Here is an 18,445-nt window from a genome sequence, read left to right on the forward strand (position 1 = left end):
GCCCAAGGCGTGGCCAATGCACAAAAGGGGAAAGCTCATCTTGTTTTTATTTCTTGGTTTCAGTCTCCTTCTGTGTGAAACGAGGAGATTGGGAAAATTCAGATTAGTAGTAGGAAGTGTTATAATGAGGTTATGGAAAAATTCAGATCTTTTCTCCTTAAATAGACCTCCAGCGGAAGGGAGTGGCTGTGGCGTAGTAAAGACAGTAGTAGAGAGTCTGTGTTTGAGTCCGAGCTTTTCCCGAAACTGGCCGTGTGACCTGGGCTTCTCCAGTCCTGTGTCCGCACCTGAGTTTTAGCACCTGCATGCCAGGTGGGCAGGGCCCGAGCAGAGATCTCTAACTGATGAACTGTGGATTACATTTGATTTGTGGAGATTCATTTGGTTTCTGGACAGAGGCCTCTTTCTAATTTTTATCCATTCCTTTTTTGAGCCAACATTTATTTATTTTTTTAATTTTTTTTTTCAAGATTTTATTTATTTATTTGTCAGAGAGAGAGAGAGAGAGAGCGCACGCATAATTAGGCAGAGTGGCAGGCAGAGGTGGAGAGAGAGGCAGGCTCCCTGCTGAGCAAGGAGCCCAATGTGGGACTCGATCCCAGGACCCTGGGATCAAGACCTGAGCCGAAGGCAGCAGCTTAACTGACTGAACCACCCAGGCGTCCCTGGAGCCAACATTTAAATACTGGGAAATTTCACATCTAGTCCTGGATTCTTAAGTTCTCCGGAAAAGCAGAAGGCTTAGCCACGCCGGCCCCCATTCATACTGGAAGCACACTCTGGAAGTGGGCAGCAACGGCTCCCACCCAGCACACAGGCTGCTAGACTCATTCATGTCACCTGCTTCTGGAAGCTTCCAAGTGTGCCACCCTAGATGAGGGCCTGTTCACTTACATTTCTCTGACCACAAGCACAGACCTGCCATTCTGCCTTCTGAGTCTGATGCTCAGTCCTCCTGGGGGCCATGCACCTTCCCCCACAATTAAGGCCAGAGAACTGTCTGCTTAGATGACCGTATTAAAACACATAGGAATTATTTCAAATTTTCACATGCAAATTTGTATTAGCACATTGGATATGCTTTCTCAAAAGTACTGTCCTCTGGGAGATGCTGAGATGCTCCCCTAGGGGACATAAGGCTTCCCATGGCCGGTCTTCACCCTACCCATTCTTTTCCCAAGCCATCACCCTGAGATTATAGTGGTCATGGACATCGGACAAGATAACCCAGGACTCCAGGAGTTCAGCCTGACCCACATCTGTGTGAAAACTTCCAGCTACTTCCTGTGCTGAAAGAGAAGGGTCCTTTGCTTATGGCAATCTCCTTACAAGTCATCTCCAGAGATAGAGCCTCTAGAAATTGGCAAAATGTAAGTGTGTCATTATTTTCACTTGGCAGGCAGAGATGCCTGCTCGTGTGCTGGATTCCAAGACAAGTTGGTCATCCCTGTGGACAGCCTGACCCTTAACTGGTTATCCCACTCTTAGAGCCTTAAGACTGAGGATTAGAATATCTCTTCCCCCCTGTATTATCATTGTTACAACCTTGTACTGGAGCTGGAGAATTAATCACTTTAAGATAGATGAGCACTTAGAAAAATAATAGGAAGAAAGATAGATGAACGAGTCCAGGAGGAAGTGAAGTTTGTGTCACTCACATGTTAATTACAAAAGTTACTTATCATAGTGCGTGTGTGTGTATGTGTGTGGTCGTTACTATTGTTTCTTCAGCTAGACCAGTGGTTCTCAACCTGACTACTTATTCAAATCTCTTAGAAAGACTATTTAAAATGCTGGTACCCAGGGCCCATCCCCAGAGACTCTAATTTCTTGGTCTGGAACAGACCCTAGGCATTGGGACATTTAAATAGCACCTCCGGGTCCAGCTGGTGTCAAGAAGGACTGCTGTGGGCTTCCAGGAGTCAGGGACACAGATTTATCCATTTCTGCCTCCTCTGAGATACCCTGGTCAGTACTGAGTTCACCTCCATTGATGACGAGTCACCTCTCTGGGGCACTTTGCCTGACCGACCCCCTTCCCGCTGCCCGGATCAGGGGCTCTGCCTCTCTCTTATTACACTCCGTTTGATTTCCTGTTTAGTCGCCTGCTGCTCTCAAAAGATAATGGGCTGCCTGCCTTAGGGCAGCACCCAGACTTTCATCTTTGGAGCCTTTGTCAAAGCTTTCACGCATCAGGCTGTATCAGTGTCACATAGATCTAGGGACATCTTATCCCTTCTCGTCTTCCCGATGGTTAATGAAGTCCCTCTTTCCCTCTAAATATTGTTTCTCTGCTCCTGGAAATGGCTCTTAAGCCTCATAGCCCCTGCATTAGTCATCTCTTGATGTATAACAGATTTACGCCCCCCCCGCCCCCGCCATTTTGTAGCTTAAAACAATAAATTATTATTGCACCTGGTATCTGCAGGTCAGGAATTGGGAGCCCCTTAGCTGAGTGGTTCTTGCTCAGGGTTTTCCGTGAAGTCGCAGCCAGAACAGGAGCTGAGGCTGCGGTATGAGAAGACTGGACTGGGTGGGGCTGGGGTCTCTCCCTGAAGCTCCTCTCGTGGCTGTTGGTAGGAAGCTACCGCCTCTCCCTTAGGCTGCTCATGGCATGGCCTTCCCGAGAGCAAGTGATCCATGGGACTAAGACACACGCAGGTGGGCAACCTGCCAGGCTGGAAGCCAGTCTTTCCAGTTCATAGCCCTGCTTTCCCCCATAGGCTGCCCAGAATAAGCCCAGTGCTATGTGGGTAGAAGCGCACAACGAGGTGAGGGTCTCAGCAGTCATTTCCAAGGCCGAAGACCGTGGCTGTCATGCGGAAAGCCTGTCTGAGATTCCAAGGGGGGTGCGTTGTGCCTGTCCGGGCCTTTTGCGATCATGCTCTTGAACTACGAATGTCTACCGACGCCTGCGTGTGGGGATGGTGCAAGAGGTGGACGAGCACCCTGGCCTCTTTCGGATCCTTCTGGAGAAAAGCTGGCAAAATAATGCAGCCCTGGCTCTCAGTCCCAAGCTCCTTAATAACCTCTGAACTCTCTGTAGTTGTCAACTTGTAGATGGGGACCCAGGAGTAAACCGGAAGTGTCAAATGTCTCTGGAGTGCGAACTTATTATTTATGGCCACACAATATGAAGATAATAAGGGTAAGAGGGAAGGAGAGACGGAGGAACGCTACCCACGTGGGCTCTGAAACGGGGGAGGGTGGGTGGGTGGAGCGTCCCCCGTTCTGGGCTGCCCCTGACACATGGTGGGACAGAAGTCAAGGCTAGCCATGTGAAGAGCCAGGGCTGATATCCCCTCCCCACTCCCCACACAGCCAGGAAGGCAACAGGTGGGCTGGGGGAGGGGGTGGGAGGAATGAATTGCCAAGCTCGGTTAGGTCTGGGTCTGTTCCATTTCTGCTTCTCACGTACTCCTCCAGGAGTTGTTCTTTTCCTGGGGCCTCAGTTTCCCCATCTATAAAATGAGTAGATTAGACTGATATATTATTTAGATTTTTTTTAAGGGGTATCTACATTTTCTAAACTAAATCTTACAACCAAGGAGGGGAACACAGACTTGTTACCTAACTAAAATACCAAATAGATGATGCTGTTACAGCTACGATGCACTCATGCTTCTTATATTCTTAATGGCGTTCTTAAATGTTCTGTACACATTAACTCATCTAATTCTCACAGGGGCCCTGTGAATTGGTTATTATTACTTTTTTATCATCACCCCCCCCTTTTTTAAAAGATATTCTTTATTTATTTGAGAGAGAGAGAGAGCACAAGCAGTGGGGATGGGCAGAGGGAGAAGGAGAAGCTGGGCTCAATCCCAGGACCCTGAGATCATGACCTGAGCTAAAGGCAGAGGCTTAACCCACTGAGTCACCCAGGCTCATCATCATCCCATTTCTACAGGGAGGAAAGCTGAAGTCTTGAGAGGGGAAATAACCCACCCTAGGTCACACAGCCGGTAAGTGGCCTGGACTCATGTGGGGAGACCCCAGGGCCTTGATCTTGGTTCTCTGCTGAACAAAGAGAAGGATAATTGCTCTGGGAGAAGTAAAAGAGGGTACAGGAAGAGCCCCTTCCCACTCCCTCCTCTGCCAGCGAGCATCCCCCTAAGCACAGCCACGGACCCCTCGCTCCTTTTGCGGCCTTTGCCTTGGCTCTAGATGAGCTTTGACTGTATATCTCCAAGTGAGCCCTGCAGACACCTGCAGACACCAGCCATCTGTGATGCTTACTAAAATACAGATTTCCAGGCCACTCTCTATGTCCGCAGGATCTGCATCTCTGAGTAGAGTCCAGGAATTGCCACATTAATGAGCACACCAGTGGGTCTCAGACTCACAGACAAGGGACTGCTCCAGCAGGAGTCAGGGTGAGCAGCTTGATCCCAGCTATTTGACTAAGAAAGGCCCAGAGTGAGCACTTCCCTAAAGGAGTGGGGAGGTCAGAATCTAATAGGTCGGCCGGAGGTCTTGCCTCATTGGTCTCCATGCATAGGCTGTGTCACTCCGTCTGTCAAACCCGACCTCCCCTGGGGCCACTGAATCCGGTTGTGGCAACCCAGGTACGCGACTTCTGTTGCCCAACAGCAAAGCCCGGGTGGTGGTCATTGTGTCATTCCAGGCCACAATTAATCAGCACATCTGTGAGCACACCAGGTGACTCGAGAACATTTTTATGCTTCAGAGAGAAAACAATATTCATTACTGTTCAGTGTGGCCCAGAAATCAGAGAAACAAATGGTGTTCAACATTCCTGTGTTAATTATTGTTATTCCTTGAGACTGTCACCACCCAAGTGCTGATTATAAGCTTGACTGCAGAGAGCATCTTTGCAATGGGAAATCTGGCTTCTTATGGCCTCTCCTGGGGGCTTTCTTGGTTGTTAGATCTTGGGGAAGGTCATTAATAAAGGCACTTTAGTCACAGGGCAATCGTGTCATGCTTATGAGTATAGCTGTTCTACATAAAAGAAACACAGCCCAAGCAGAAAAGAACGGTCAAGGAAACTGGGCAGAGTGACAGGGAGAGTGGGAGGCGCGAAAATCAGTCCTGGGTTCACCCCGGGGTGTGGATCAGGAGAACGTACTCTCCTCGGCTACCGTATCGTAGATACATCAGGCGCTAGCATTCTCCCCAGGAAGTGATACCTCCGGGCACTTGGGGGTTCTGTTAATGAGAGCACCTGACTGTGTTCAGCACACAATCCTCCTGGAAAGACAGTTTGGTCCTTGGCCACTAGAGAGAAGCAACGGGTCCGCATTCCTATCTGTCCCCTCCGCATGGCTGGATGGAGGTGGGGGTGGCCCTTGCAGGGCCCTGTAAGGTATAGGCGCCAGCGAGGGGCCCTGAAGTTTGGCCTTTATTTGTGTCACATAAATATGTCTTTGGGCCTCATTTACATTCCTATCGCCGAATTCTGAGACAGCAGAAAATTCTCTCTCCAGGAAGCTGTCCCATCCGAGGCCCTTCCCCGGGAAGGAATTACAGGGTGTCTTTGAGGATTCCTGTTGAGGCCCTGGGTGTGGGCCTAAGGACCCAAGAGGGCGGAGGATTTTTGCTCCATCCTTTTCGGTGGATGGGGGCTGGTATGATGGTGGACTTCTTTCCAAAAGCCGAAACTTCTAGAAGTTACAGAGAGTCAGAGAGAAGGTGACGAGTTGTCACGCTGGCTATGTCAGCCAGGAGTCTGAATAATCACGATAATAAATAATAATATCCTCAAGGTAGATTACAGTGACATGCTCCCTGTGGGTCAGGCGCCACCAAACAGGCAGGTATTGCACAGTTGAGGGACCTGTGGTTGAGTCGGCTCAACATGGTCTCTTGGCTAAGTGGCCCATGGAGTCTGGGGACCCGGGCCTGGCTGAGTCCATTGGACATTGTCTTCTGGGTAGAAAGTGGAGAATAAAGGCCTCCTGGGGCTTCGGGAAGGCCAACATCTCAGTCTGCTAAGGGATATTTTTTAAAGGATGAAAACAAGGCAGAGGATGAATCCTTGGGCCTTGTCTGAAGAGGTAGGAGGTGAGGAAGGCCACTGGCTAATGAGCCCTCCACTGGCGGTACTCATCCCTGAGTGTGGTCCCTGGGGACACAAGTGGTGCAGTCTCCATGGCGAATGCAGGGGCAGGAAGGCCTAGTTCTACTGTGGCTAAGGGGACCATGGCGTCACTCGACCTCTGGCATCCTGGAGCCTGAAGGGACCATATCACTAGCGAGTCGGTCCCTCCAGGTGGAAGGGACAGGGATACCCACGAGGACAGGACTCCCCCGAGAGCCTGCGAAGAGGGTGACAGAGAGGGGAGAGGACGCTGGACCAGATGTCAGAGGTGGATGGGGTCTTTGAGAATATTCTAGCCCAATATTCCCACAACACAGGTGAGAAACTGTTGTCTGGGAGCGGAAGGAAGCCCTCCTGTCACATAACGTGCTGACGGCACCTCTAGGACTGGACCCCAGCTTGCCTGCTCCAGTGCCTCACCTCCTTGCTACACCTCACAAAACCTGAGTCTCATTCTAGCTCCTCAGACCCTTGAGGTGGCTTCTAAAGACGCCTGGCCAGAAAGTAACTGGGCACTGCTCTGGGTGGGCCCAGCTGCTAGGGCCCTTCTCTGGTGAGCTGGTTTTTTGCCCAGAGTGATGCCTAGTGGCAACATGGGCTGTACTTTTAGGCCAGGGCTAGGGGGCCCTCTGCTGGGCAGCTGAGGCCCGGCCCACCAGAGGGGGAAAGGAATGGACAGGCCCCTGAGTAAAGACCCCGGGCTAGGCTAGGACCTGGTGGCTAGTACAGGTGAGCACCCTTTTAAGCAGGGTAGTGATGGCAAAGTTGTGCCCTGCGCCAGCTGTCTCATAGTCCTCTTGCTCCTTGCTGTCACTGTGGTCCCGGCCAGGTGCCCTGTCCTCTCTTAGGACCCCCATTCAGGGCCTCTCCTCTGGGCCCTGAAAGCTCCTATCCATGCCCTTTGTTCTCCACCCGTCTGGGTCCTGCTCATAGGCCACTCGCTCTTCAGGGGGAAATGGATTATTTCCCACCTGTCCTGAAGGGTGACATGTACAGAAACTAGGTCTTACCCCAAAGGAGTGACTAGGGGGTGGAGGCCGGTCTGTTCTCTCTGCAGGGCGAGGCCCATCGGCAGGGAGGTCCTGCAGTGCCAAGGAGCCCTTGGTTTGGCAGTTGTTCCAAACTTTACTAGTTCTTTGACTTTGAACAACATACCGACCCTTCCGTTTTCCCTGGAAAATGGGAACAGTAATTCCGATCTCTCAGAATCGCCTTAGCTATGAAGTGAGATGAGACAGTGAAGCTTCCGCGGTAGAACCCAGAAGCTGTTCATTCCTTTCACAAAGATCCTCAGGGTTGTTGTTGTTGTTTTTTTTTTTTTTTTAAACTGTGGAACAGGAGCTCCTGCCTGCCCCTCGAGATGGCAGGCTGGGGCGTCGTGCTCCGGAAGTCAGGGAGTGTTCCACAAATCCCAGCGTTATTTTTCCTGGAGGTGCTGGGGGTCCCAGCAAGAGCAGACATGCTAGAGGGCCAGCTTTCATCTAGACACCAAAGTCCAAATCAGGTCTACACTGCAAGTGAGGGGACGGGAAGTGTCAGAAACCCCCAACCACCAAGCTGGGCCTTCTTCTCTCAAGGAAAAATTGGAGACTGGAGGCTCGCTGTGAGTCAAACCACAGCTCTGAACTTCACAGCGTCTGTGATTTGAGGCAAGTACAAGGCCTCCCTGAGCCTTTGTTTCTTTATCTATGAAGTGGGGAAGTAAAACTTCCTATGGAGGGTTGTTTAGAGGAGGAAAGTATCAGGATGTGTGTATAACCCTGGCAATGAGGCGTGGCTCCCACAGGTATCCCTTCCCAAAGGAGCACTGAATTGTGGAATTACACTTCCCCCTTGTTATAAATACTCCCAGAGCCACCCTGTTTTGTGCCCGTGCCCCTCTGTGGAACTCTGCCAAGCAGTCCTCTGGTCAGTGCTGGCATGCCCCCAGGGACGGGGAGCTCACCACCGTGCAGTCTGGTGGTGACCAAGTTCTGGCTGTGATGCTGTGAATTCTGTCTCTGTGGAATTTCCACCTGCCCAATGCAGTCTCAGGGGCTTTACTTAATCCTTCTTTCCCTAAACCAACCATTCAGTGACACCTGGGCCTCTCATCTCTGCCAACCAAAATCTTGAGAGGATCAGCTTCAAACCTCATACCGCAGGGCAACTGCTGAGCTCACCCGCAGTGCCTCAGTGGGCTCAGAGCCATCAGGCTAGGCTCAGAGGTTTCTCTTCCTACCCTCGGCTCAGTCTCTGAGCTTCTGCCCAGCTCTGGCCAATTCCTTCCTCCAAGAACTCAAACCGTAGGAATGCTCTGGAACAGATAGTTGTTGGGTACCTTTCTACAGGGACGTTAGATAGGATGCTCCTTCTTGCCCTCCCAGCACGCGTTCTGGGTGAGGATTACCGTTCCCATTGCACGGATGACGAAATGGAGGCTCAGGGAGATGGAGTGACTTGCCCAAGGTGAGAAAGGCAACGAAGGGCGGAACCAGGAGCGAAGATGCTCTGCTTGATTCGGGAGATGAGAGACTGCGTTCTTCCCGCGAGTGTGATAGGAATGTGGATTTACGGGGCACCTGGGTGGCTCAGTTGGTTGAGCATCTGCCTTCAGCGCAGGTTGTGATCCCAGGGTCCTGGGACTGAGTCCTGCATCGGGCTCTCTGCTCAGCGGGGAGCCTGCTTCTCCCACTCTCTCTGTCTGCCTCTCTGTCTTTCATGAATAAATAAATATTTTTAAAAATGTGAATTTTTGTCTTTTGGTTATTCATGGCTCTTTTCTCAACATATAAGTATTAGAATCAACTGACCAAATTCCTCAAAATTCCTTTTGGGATTTTGATTTTAATTGCACTGAATGGATACATCTATTTGGAGATAACTGACCTTTTAAAAATATTTAAATCTTTAGTTCATAAACAGGATATATGCCATCCTTTAAGTCTTTTTTTAATGTCTCACAATAAAGTTTTATACTTCTCCCTAAAAAAAAAAAAAAAAAAAAATGTGAATTTTTGTAAAAAGAGACTAGTGATCTCTCGCTGCCTCTTACTTTCTTACTGATCTCTTACTTTCCTCCGCTTCCAACTACGCAGCCCCCTGCCCTGTTTTCACCTTGGCCAGAAGCGAGTCTGGCTGAGAGCACAGACGGTGCATAGAGAGTCCAGCATCTCCTCTGGAAACTCGGTTCCGGGGCTCAGGGAAGGCGGACGGTCCGACAAGGCCCCTCCAAGCCAGCCTCACTAAGATGACAGTGATAACCCGGGCCTCTTCTGTTCTCCCCACAGCCTCACTAAGATGACAGCAACAACCCTGACACTCCAAGCTGTATGGTTCCCGCCTCCATGCCCTTCCTCTTGCCCTTCTCTCTACTTGGGCGTCTTCTCCTCTCCCGTCGCGTGTATGTAGGGCTGTCCTTGGTCACGTGCAGATAAAGAGGGCGTGTGGTGGCTAGGCTGAGCTGCCCTTCCCACGGTCCCCTCCACTGCTTGTTGCTGGTCCAGGTGGCCTCAGGAGTGATTCTCAGGAGTGACATATGGGGGACAGAGGTGAACTGCAGTCATGTGTAGCCCACACCTAGTCACTTAGCTGCTGGCTCACCTGGCTGGTGGCCTGTCCTACCACTGTCCCCCATCCCCTACAAACTCCCCCAGTCTCCCCTCTGCAGAGGACTGTCCTCGCCGACCACGCCAGAGTCATCTCTTTCTTCCAGCCCCTCCGTTCTTCTCTCTCGGATTCACCCACCGCGGCATCTCCCCAGGGTGGGCACCAACACGTTCAGGCTCCACTGCTTCTTTTTTGGGACTTTCTCTCCATCTGTTTCTGTGACACATTCTAGACTGACCCTGTGTCAGACACAGAGTAGGCACTCCATAAAAAATGGGGCCAGCTGTCCTCCGCTCAGGGCCACATCTGCCCTGGTTGCGTGAGGAAGCCACAGGAACAGCAAATGGGTCAGTATCGGAGGTCTGGCTGGGAGGTCCTGTTTGAACAGCATCTTTGAATGACCCAGGCATACCTTCCTCCCAGCCCCTCGCCACAAATCCCCGCCTCCCTTCTGTGGTCAGTTCTGTGGCTGTGTCTGCTGGGAAGGTCAATTCTGATGCCCAAGCCAAAAGCCTTTGTGTGAACACCTCATGGTGGACACATCTGTTTCCTAATCAGAACACAGGCAGGTTTCTCATGCTGGGTCCTAATTTGTTGAACTCGTGCATAATTGAGACAGATTATCTCCATTCTCCAGCTAGACAATTTGTCACTTACTCTCTCAGCTTGGCTCAGGGTGCTGTGGCTGGAAACTACCTCCCACTACTTGTGCAGGAGGCCTCGGCGGCCTCGTACCTGCCTCCCTCTAGGGTTTAATCCAAGGAGAATGCAAGTGGGCACCCTGCCTAAAAAGAAGAAAGGACGAATCCTGTTTTTCAGCAGATGTGTGGGCCAGGGAGGAGGTGTGCGGTCTGATGGGCAGATCCAGAAAAAGAGAGTTTCTCACCTGCGTCTTTGAGGAAGGCCAGATTCAGGGTCCTGGACCCACCTGAGGGGCAAGAGACTGCTAGAGCCTTTAAGCTCCAGATTAGACCCTCAGAAGTAGCCAGAACCAAAGTGGCTCTGGCTCTGGATCAGTTACAGAACTAGAAACCCAATAAACCCTGGGCTGGGAGCCACAGCCAGGGTGCAGAGGTGAAGTTCGAGTGGGTGAGAACAGACCAGGAGTGGGGTGTAGGGTCTCCCACTTTATGAAAACCTTATTTGCAACAACCAAACCAAAAGAACACCCGTGAGTAAGGGGGGGTCCTGTAAGTGACAGCCTTCATCGGGAATAGCTCTTAAAGACTACGCCGTCCTGCATGCCTGATGTCCATGGGTACTGGGTTTGGATTTACACACGTTAGCGACGGTGTGGAGTATGATGTGCACCTGTTCCTCAGGGCAAAGGGAGGCTCTGCGGGGTTGGGGAAGAGCCAGATGCAGAGTCAGGGAGCTGGTTCCGCCCCTCCGCCCCTGGGTAACAGGAGGCAAATCGCTGTCCCTCCCCCGGTCTCAGACTCCCAAGGGCCAGGGGAAAGAAGTGGACCAGGTGGTCTCTGAGGACACTTCCTCAGCTTTGAGATTTTCTACAGGAACAGAAAGGACAACAGACATTCCCAGAGGCCCTACTGTCAGGTGTGAATTTCACACCCTCTCTTGGGACTCCAGGAGGGAAGGGATCTACTCTCTAGACCAAGAAGCCAACATTCAAACAGGACTCACTCAATGTACTTCATGAGCCCAAGCTGAGAAAATGCAGAGCCGTGAGCGCCCTTATGGCCCCACCACTGGGAGGGAGATGGTGAGGGGCGGGGGGCGGGAGGCGGCAATTGGGACCCAGGCCAGGCAGACCCCCCACATGGCTGTCATTTCCCACCAGGATGGGGGAGCCTGGGAACAGTCCCTGGGGCTTGCTGTGTCATTTGTGTTTTTCAAATCCTGACATAGCTCTGGGCCACCACCCGGGCTCCCAGTGGAGGGAAGGGAGGCCAATTTATTTAATTAACACCTCACCGGGTCTCTGGAATCTTCCCTCCAGCCACAGAGGCGCCCAAGGGGGAGCATTCGTGACCCTGATAACATCGGGGTTGCTCCAACACAAAGCTTTAAGGAATTCATTTTCTACACTTATAAATAAGTCAATAAAAAAGATGTTCGACATAATTTCCCCAGAGAAGGGAAGGAAGAAAAAGCAGGCATTGGAAACTCCTATTATCTCCTGTTGTCTTGTCTCTGATGACAGATAATGGTGAGCGGTAAGGAGGACTGGCTGAGGGGGCGGGGACAGTAATGTTTGGATAAAGATTGCCTTTCGAATGTGTCATCATGCATCTGACTCAAAAAAAAAAAAAAAAGGCAGAAAAGACAGGGCTGGCTGCCCTCCCACCCACATTGGGCCAAGCTTCAGCCTTTGACACCATGAGCAAGCGTGGCAGAATCACCCCTTTCATTTCCACATCCCCGATTTGCTTTCAGAAAGCTGATTAATTCGGTCCCATACCAGTGGCTCGTCATGAAGGTCTTAATTAAGGAAGAAAGTGCTACCTTGTAGTTCCTTGGGGGGGATCAAGAGCCCTGGGGAAGCCTCCCGCTGCTGCTCCAGGGATGGGGAGAAAGGACTGAGGCAGGCTCCAAATCAATGGGGTTAGCATTTTGGAGGTGGGGAGAGGGGGGCAGGGCTGTGAGGGAGCCTCCACAACCGGGGGAGACGCCCCGGGAAGCAAAGAGAATCGAGAGACATTCTGGCCAGAAAGTCCAGGCTGCACGGTTGAGTTGGTGGAGTCACACTGGCTTGGCGGGATCCCCAAGAGGGAAGGGAATTTGGGGAGGGCACATCCGGGACCTGGGCTGAACTTCCAAGATGGTGAGAAGTAGTACAGTTGTTTTCAACCCTGACTGGCCCAGCAGAGTCATCTGGGGAGCTCTGAAACACAGTAATTCCTAAACCCCATCCAACTACAGTCAGATCACTCTTGAGGCTGAATGAGCCAAACACTGGTGCATTTTAAAAGCTTCCTGGGTGATTCTGTGCTGCGTGGAGAGCTGAGACACTGGTCCCAAGGGGGCTGTGAACCCCCTTTCTTCTCGAAGTGCGCTCTGTAGACCAGCAACCCCCGTCGTTATCCCCCGGGGGCTTGTTAGCCTCTCAGAAGCCACTCCAGACCTACCTAAAGGGAATCCAAAATGGCAACAATGATATCTGGGAAATGGAATCTGAAATGGCAACAATGTTACCATTGTGGCAGGGCTGTCAGGAGGGGATGAGGGGGGATGAGGTCATTCCGCAAAGCGCTAACCCAGGACCCAGCACTACTGCTTGGTAGATGCTGGTTCCTTCCCCCTTTCGATGAGGATTAAAATGCAATCAGCTATGCAAGGTATTTGGAAGGCTGCCTGCATACAGCAGGTGCTTAATAAATAGGAGCTGTTACAATTTCCTCAAAGGTTCCCTGGGCAGATAGATAGAGGGAGCCTTTGCATTCCTCTGGCTCTCTACTCATCTGTCTCTTCTGCCTCTCAGAGTGTTGTATTTTAATCGGCTGTAAGTCTCTCTACCCCACTGGCTCATATGTACGTACTGGGTCTTATTCAGCTCATCTCCCCAGGCCTATACAAAGCAGCTCCAGGAAATATGTATTCAATAAATGTGAAGGCCATAGAGGGTTCTTTGGTTGGTGAGTAAAGTGGCCAGGTGGTTAATGTGCTTGGGCTTTCTGAGTCCCTAGACATACAATTTCTTGGTCCATGGAAAGAGCCTGACTCTGAAGAACAAGGAAGGGGATCGATCCTTTTTGGTGTCCGTGAGCGGGAGGCAGCTAACAAATATGTCACATGTCATGGGATATTCTGTGTGTTGGGTCAATTGCAATGCACAAAACTAAGTGCTTTGTAGACCTAATTAGCCTGGGAGCCCCTAGAAAAATAATACTAACTTTGGAATCATTTTTGGACTTCCTTCATTCCCAGCGTGCTCTGGATGTTAAAAAAAACAAAAACAAACCAAAGGAGGGTCAGTTCCTTCTGCTGTCAGACCCCATGGCCAGTGAGGGGGCAGCTGGGCAGACAGCAGTGGTCACTCTGGAGCTGTATATAGTGTCCGGCCTTTTAACGACACCACTTAATTGGCGGGAACAGAGATGAGTGTGCAGGTCACGTTTGCTCAGGGCAGGGGTTCAGATGGGAGCCTATGCCTCTGGGCTTCCACCAAGTGTTTTTCTCTCAAAGACCGTATTGCTACCATAGCCAAGGGAGAGATAACTGTAGCTAAGAACTCGAGAGAAAGCTCACAGTCCTCCCTAGGAAGCCAGAGATAGGCCAGCTTCTGGCACACCAGGACCAACCTAGCAGGTAGCACGGTGTTTTAGAAGCCATCTCTTAGATGGCTCTGGAAGCCACTCATTTTTATTCAATTATTCTTTTACTCATTCAGTAAAAGGTTTCTGAGTCCCTACTTTGTGTTTGGTACACCAAGTGCTTTTTCCGTCCAGTGCTCCATTTGGTTTTACTTAATTAAATGGAAAGTCTCAGAGTCAAGGACTATCTCCCCATTTTTACCTGTGGATAAACAGAGGCTTAAAAAGGCTAAGTCCTAGCCCCAAATCACACAGCAAGACAGAGTCTAAAACACCTACTGTCGACATTGGACCTTGATCGGTAGAAGGAGTTTGAAGCAGTGGTCTCCTGGTCCTGTAAGACAAACATTCCAGAACTGCCTAGGACATAGGTGAAAAGACATCACGGCAAGACCAGGTGCCACTGAGAAGGAGGACGCTTTGTTTTGGGTAGCGCTGGGCTCCATAAAGCCGGGCAGGGGACAGTGGGTGGGGACACAGCAGGTCCGAGTTGCACTCTCTGTGCCAACACCACAGCTTGAGCAGAAGGAACCCTGGCAGAAAGAGAGCTAGGACACCAAACACGTGGGCTCCAGTCCTCTCCTTGCCTCTAGAGGGATGTTTGACCTTGTAGAGGTCAGCGCTCACCATCTGGGGTTCAGGCCAGATGGCTGCCAGGTCTCTGAGAATCAGAAAATCTGGTTGAGTCAGGTTGGCCTGATTCTTTGAGCTCTGGGGCTGGTGTGTCCCTGGACTTGCTGCTCTAAACTCTGTAAATCGCAGGGAAGCCGACATAAAAGACTTACCCTTTGCAGCCTCAGGAGCACACGTGCCTGTTCACACACTTCTGGTCTGGCCACATGGCCGTGGGCTTATCATGCAGCCATTGACGGGGATCCTTCTTTCCTCCATCCTCTGCTTTTGCCCCAAGCTCAGCTTCTTTTTCTGTGACCTGGGGGTACTGGATGACCAGCCCTTTACCCACTTCTCAGCCCCACTCTCTGTGTCCATGGGCTACCTGGAGGGGTCAAGGGTATCACTGTGGAAGGGATGCCCAAGATGGGTATTATAGAAGGGTTGAGGGAACATAGAGGGCTCTGTTAAGTCCTGTCTCATCTTCCACCATTTCCCCCCTGCTCCCTTTTTACTGAAAAGATATGAGGGAAGCCAGAGCCTACACCCAGCCTATCCTTTCATTAACTGTGCAGCGGACAGGTCAAGTTCACCAAAAATGGGGCATCCACACGACCCTAACAAATGTGTGATGCCCAACCAGGCTAATCCATGAGGAGAGGGGGCACTTAGTCATTCATTCAACACATTTTTAAAAGCATCTACTGCGTGTTAGGTACCGGGCTGGACCCTGGGAACATACCACAGGAAAGGATTCATGTGGTCCCGGCTCACAGAACTTGTAATCTTGAGCCAGAAAATGGTAGTAAAGGAATAATGCCACCTATCGTTATAAAATCCAAATCACAGGAAGGGCTGTCACTGCCTTCAGATGCCAGCTCCTGACCTTTCCTGTCTCTCCAGGACCGAGTCTGAACAACGGTGAGGTAGTGGGTCAGTGAAGGATGCGGGAGACGAGATCCAGCTCCGAGTCTCCCTTCACCTCTGGCTCTTGGGGCAGCAGAGGGAACAGGAGAGGGGAGGGAAGAAGATGTTTTGGAAAAGGGGCTTGTATCCTGAAGGTGCCGGTACAGGGGAGGAGGAGGAAACCATGTTCTGTCAGTCCCATCTCTTGCTCGTCCCTGATGTTGGTCCTCTCCACCTACCTCAGCTCAGAGCCTCATCGCCTTTTCTCTGGATGGCTGCAGCAGCCCCCTGTCTGCTCCGTCCCCCACAATCAAGCGTCCATAGTGGTCAGCAGAGGACCTGTCTACCTAGGGCAGAGTTTCTCAGCATTGGCCCTAGTGATGTTTGGGGCTGGACAACTCTGTTTCTGGTAGATGTCTGGTGCTTTATAGATCCTTAGCAGCATCTCTGTTAGCCGTGACAACCAAAACTGGGTGCAAAGATTGCCAAATGGACGCTGGGAGGCAAAATCACTCCTGGTCAAGAAAAACTGGCTTAGAGGTACTATGTCCTTGAACTTGACATTCACGGTTCTCCATGATCCGATTCTAAACTGCCTTTCAGCACTCTCTTTCTTGGTCTTTTTCCTCATGGCCTAAAACATAGCTACAATCAAATATACAAGCTTTCCTGACAGTGCCCTGGCCCTTTTCTCTTTTCTTTTTCGGTCACACTGTTCTCTCCGCTTGGGGCGTCCTTCTTTCTCTGTCTGTTAAGGAAAATCTACAAGATGCAGCTCAAAATCCATTTCTGAGAAGCTTCACTACGTACCTGGATTCCAGTTTTCTCATTTGCCAAATCAGATTTAAAAAGCCTGTCCCATGAGTTGCACAGAATCACAGTGTGTATGGGCTCTAGGACCCTGGGCAATCATCAATGTCCCCTTTCAGAGGGAAAGCCAGAGACGCTTCGGCCTTGCCCGAAGCCACACAGACAGTTGGAGACTCAGTTGGGCCTAGAACTTAGAGTGTAAACTCCCGGGTCACTATTCTGACTCTGTGTGCCAGCTTTTGCCCGAGGAAGGCACTGTCCCATCAACAGGCCAGTTAGCTTTGAGACTCTGAGTACACAAAGTTCTCCTTTCTGCATAAGGCAAGGCTAAATCTGATATTCTCCATAGGTCATTCTCTGGGGTCTGTGCCATTATAAGTCGATTTTTTTTTTTCAAAGAAAAGATTGCCATCCAAGCACAAGGTATTCTCATTATTAATACTTTCCCAATCCATTCCACTGTGTTGAAGCCCCAGAGCTAATTCCTGAGAAGGTTAACATAACGGTTTTGCCACCCATCAAAATGACGCTTTGCATCCCGCCTTCACATCGCTCCCCAGCATCATTCTTTAAATTCAAACATGAACCAGAAATGACAAATGATTCCTGTAATACGCTCTTTGACACAAATCATCTTGGATTGCTTGGGACCCCAGACAACCTTGAGTGTGCAGAATCAAAAGGAGAGGGAGACGTCATGGAAAATGAACAGCTTTGCCTTCTTCCCGATGAGAAGCCTCTGCCCACGAGGCAGCAGTGGTACGTCCTGTTTCCAAATGGATCATTTTTAAAACGAGGCATATCTGTTTGGGGACAGATCCATGTGATGACGTGTCTCATCTCCCTGCCTCCCAAGCAACTTTGGCAGGATAGTCTGATGCCGGTAAGAAGACAGACACTCCCATGTGTGAATTCACTGCGTGAGAAGCTCCTCTGGTGGATATCTCATCCTCCCGATGAACCTGAATATTTTTCGTTCTCCTCCCTCTACAAAGGAGGGAAGGGAGACTTGGGGGATTCCAATAACTTTGCCAAAGGACCCAACGTGTTACGTTAGGTCTGGACTATGGCTTCCTGTCCACCGTGGGACACCTCTAATGGACAAAGTTCTCTCACAATGCTTTTATTATGTGGCCTCATTTTCTGTGGATTGCAGAGGAAAGTTGGGGTCGGGGGGCATACATTGATGTCACACAAGCTTATCTGGAACGTACTAGGGGTGGACAGGGGTGATGACATATATCCCTCTTCGTTCAAATGTATTGAGTGTGGCAGAAGGCAGACCCCATGCTTTGCAAGCATTTCCTTTCAGCTGTACAGGAGCCCTATGAGATAAACACTAGGACTGATGAAACAGAGACTTAGAGTAGTAGTTAAGTAACTTGCCCAAGGCCTACCTGTGATAGGGGACCAAGACAGAGCTGAATGGTTGTCCACCAAGGATCTGTGTCCCCTTCTGAATTGGGAGGATATTGCTAAGACATGGTGGCCCAGCCAAGGACAGCACCTGTTGTACAACAGATGAGGCCATGCTGACCAGTTTTTAGCCAAGCGTACGTGGAAGTAAAGGTGTCATCTCTTGGTAGAAGACTTGACAAAGCAGGCATGTCTTCTTCTCTTTCTCCTTTTCGCCCTGCCAGTGGAATTCATCCCTAGACCAACTTCAGAAGCTATGTGTGGGAGATGGTAGAGCATCGACCAGCCTGGATCCCTGCCTGTCCTTGTGAACAGGGTTCCCACCACTGTTCCAGCCTCCCGCACACTGCTGGCTGTGCTGTACTGTTCACAAGAGAAGCAGGGACTTCTGTTGGAATTAGTTATTGAGATTGGGAGTTATTTGCTATAGTGGTTAGCATTGTCCTAACTAACATAGAGACAAAAAAAAAAAAAAGTCCCATTTCAGGGGTTCATGTTCTCAACTGCTACATCATAGAGTGGCCCCAGGATCAAGTAGTTTAGGCAGAGTGTACACAATGTTCCCCTTCCTTCCAAACCCAAGAGCAAAGACGTGGTGGTATGACTTTCCCCTGGGAAGTCTGGAAGATAAAATGGAGTGACATTCGTGATTCTGAGCCCCTGCCCAAGTGGACAGTTTTCTCAGTCTTTCCATCCCAGTCAATGGCACCACCAGCGACCTGACTGATTATCCTTCATCCTGGATTTGTCTTTCCCCTGCCTCCCAACATTTTTT

The sequence above is a fragment of the Mustela nivalis genome (assembly GCF_964662115.1).
Source record: "Mustela nivalis genome assembly, chromosome: 17".
Classification (NCBI taxonomy): Eukaryota; Metazoa; Chordata; class Mammalia; order Carnivora; family Mustelidae; genus Mustela; species Mustela nivalis.